Below are 3298 nucleotides of genomic sequence, written 5' to 3'. Positions count from 1 at the left end.
GGTGGACGTCTTAAAATATAATAGATTTTATAATTCCAGTGGAAAAATAGTACCGATTTTTTTTGTATGGGGAGTGATGCAGTCTAATATATATACATATTTCCTTTTTGCTTGTTGTTGTTTCCGACAAGTTGGGTGTATTATGGAACGAATTTCCGTCATCCCTTGTCAAATTTGGTTTGGAGACAAACCGGTTTCGGCGTTGTTCCGAACGAAAAGTGACACTGAAGATGGCACAACGCCGAAACCGGTTTGTCTCCAAACCAAATTTGACAAGGGATGACGGAAATTCGTTCCATAATACATATATACATATCATGATCCCATGATCGGATCTAAACCAGATTAGTATGGGACCACCTCTGAGACACTGCCTTTCCGATGGAAAAATTATCGAAATCGGTTGACGTGGTCCAAAGTTATACGTTAACATACATTAAAAAATATATATATATTCGGACGAACTGATAATCTCCTCCTTTTTTGGAAGTCGGTTAATAAACTAATTTTATTTAGAAAAAAAAAATCGATTTTTTAAGGCAGTTTCAAATAGTCCAGGTCAAGTAAATCTTAATACTTTTCCGAAACATTTTGGCGGAGGTCTTAAATATAACATATCACAGCGCACGGCAGTGCGCGCGAGTGACGAATATGTATTTCCGTTGCGAAAACAGTACCGACGTCTTTTTATACAGAGAGTGATGCACCCTAATGTGCATACATAAGAATGGAAAGACATAGCCGCAATTTCATTTAAAGTTTTACTTCTAATTTTTTTTTTTTGGAATTTGGATGGTTATGTCCTGCAAGTTGTTGAATTTATTGTTGAATAATGTTACTTTATTGAGCCTCCAAATCTTTTTTTACTTACCCCTTTCCGGTCAAATCCGTCCCTGATGAATATAAAAATTGTTCCTCTTAATTACAAGGTTCATAGAGCTTTATACCAAAAGTAAAAAGAAAAAGCTCTTTTGGGTAGGTATTAGGGCTACCTCAAATTTGTACAGATATGTTGGAATGAATATTTTATATCTTTTTAGGCATGATTAGTTAAGATTTGCATTAAAAAAATTTTAATTTTCTCCATCAGAAGAGAATTATATAAAGAAATTTTAAAAAATTTCAAATACAATTACAATATAAAATACAAATGACCCGTTTTAATAAAGCTTCCCGGTTCTCTGCCTTCAGTAGATCAAGAAATCAAAAACCTACCCTTTACTGTAACTACAGCGCACAAGCTCTTCAAAAACCACGGCAAAAACCACCCTAATTGCCTGTTCAACTACAGCCTTTGCGGACGTTTGTACAATATATTGTACAAAACACTTACATCCTTTCAGTGTAAATGTACAATACATTGTACATATTTTTTGCCACTCGGGAAAAATATTTTGAATCACGATAGTTTAGTTTTAGCATTTTTATGTAATGAAATGCTTTTTGTATTTCCATACTATGTGCTTTTCTTAGCGATTTTACTTTACTTTCACGTATTTTTTGTACAGTAAATTACCACAACTTGCGTGTCACTGGAATTTTATAAAATGGTCTATTTTTAAATTAAGTTCTAAACATATTTTTGAAACGATTTCGATTTTGAAATTTACGTAAACTATTGGGGACATTCCAAAACTTCATAAAGTTTATAAGATTTTTAGTAGCACGCTTCCAATGTTATACTACGTCTCCATTGAAAGATCTACCTATTAAGATTTAATAAATCTAGTGCTAAATCTTAACCGTCTCCATTGCCACAACGAGATATGTTTGACGTTCATATTTTGAAATATTTGACGTTTGATTACGTATGTTTTTATAAATACAGTTGCGGACATTGATACACACACATATAAAAGGAAGGTACCAGGAGCGGAATTGCACTATGTGAATTCTTAATATGTCGACGATTGTTTTTTTACACGTTAAGCGTAGATGTATATGCGTGTAAAAAACACAGCTATTATTGACTTCTTCTTCGTGGTAAATAAGTATAACATGTAGTTTGGAAAATTTTACGAATGGTACTATATTCCGAATCATTTTCCCGAATTTAAGAAAAATTATCAAAACGGTAAAGAACAACATTTGCTGAAAGAAAATTTTTTAAAAATATTCTTGATTTATTAAAACAAAAGTTATGTAAATACTAATAATTTAAAACTAACCAAAATATAAAAACACCCCTAAAAGTACGAAAATGCATGTTTTTTTAATCGGCTAGATTTCAATGTCCGCAACTGTATATTGAAAATGCAAATGTCATTTGACTTATGACATGTGAATATGTGGATGCCACACCCAACAAATTGTATTTATTGATCAATATCATTGAAGATTTAACGAAGTTTTAACTTAAATCTACTGCCCTTCGAGATTTAATTTTATATGACAAATCTCGAAAGATTTAACGTTAAATCTCGTCAGAGGGCTAAATCTTCATTAAATCTCACAATGGAGACAGTATTACAAAAAATTAAATGTACAATATATTGTACAAATGCAGGAAAAGGGTTAATTTCCAGGATATTTTCCCTACAAAATAAAAGCCATTATGCAAAATTAATGACGCTTATACATTCGTCCTTTTTATGGATACGTTTTGTAGCGATAGTAAAGTACCCATGACAGGATATAGGGGCATTTCCACACAAACGTAGCATTTTTTTTATTTTTTAGCGAATGACTTCAATAAGCGGACATATGGCAGTTTTTACTGTAAGCTTTTCAATAATTGTAAGTGGAAGAATCAGAAGCATATCTGTTCCACGTATGAAGAGCAATTGCAGTAATACAAATTTTTAAGTTGTGTTTGCACTTTAGTTTGATTCGTAATGAAAAATATTACACATTTGACATCCCTTTCACATAGAAGAGCATTTTTCGTCTTCTAAATAAAGTAAAATTTCGATTCAATTTTAAAAATATAATAAAAATATTTCCAAATTTATCTTTAAAAGCCTCTTTTAATGGCTATAAACTTTACCAAATCAATAGTAGTTAAATTATCATATCGTACGTTTAATAACACCGTGCGACAAAAACAAAAAAATTTCGAAACACACGAAAGAATCGATATACTCACGAAACTATGGGCCAAATATAGTAAAACTGCGTTTTTAATTTTTCACTCTGACATCAAGACTTTTTCAAAGGACTTTAAAATTTTAAAGGTATGATTAATTCAAAAAATTATTTTAAAAAATCAGTCCAATGTAGAATAACAATATGGGTTCCAAATGAGAGAGAAAATTCTGTAGAATTTAAAAACAATACAGTTTTTTGGTTTGCAAGGACG

The sequence above is a fragment of the Rhagoletis zephyria genome, unplaced genomic scaffold (assembly GCF_001687245.7).
Source record: "Rhagoletis zephyria isolate East Lansing unplaced genomic scaffold, Rhagoletis_zephyria_1.1 Rzeph_scaffold_01276, whole genome shotgun sequence".
NCBI lineage: Eukaryota > Metazoa > Arthropoda > Insecta > Diptera > Tephritidae > Rhagoletis > Rhagoletis zephyria.
Note: the sequence above shows the minus strand (reverse complement) of the source record.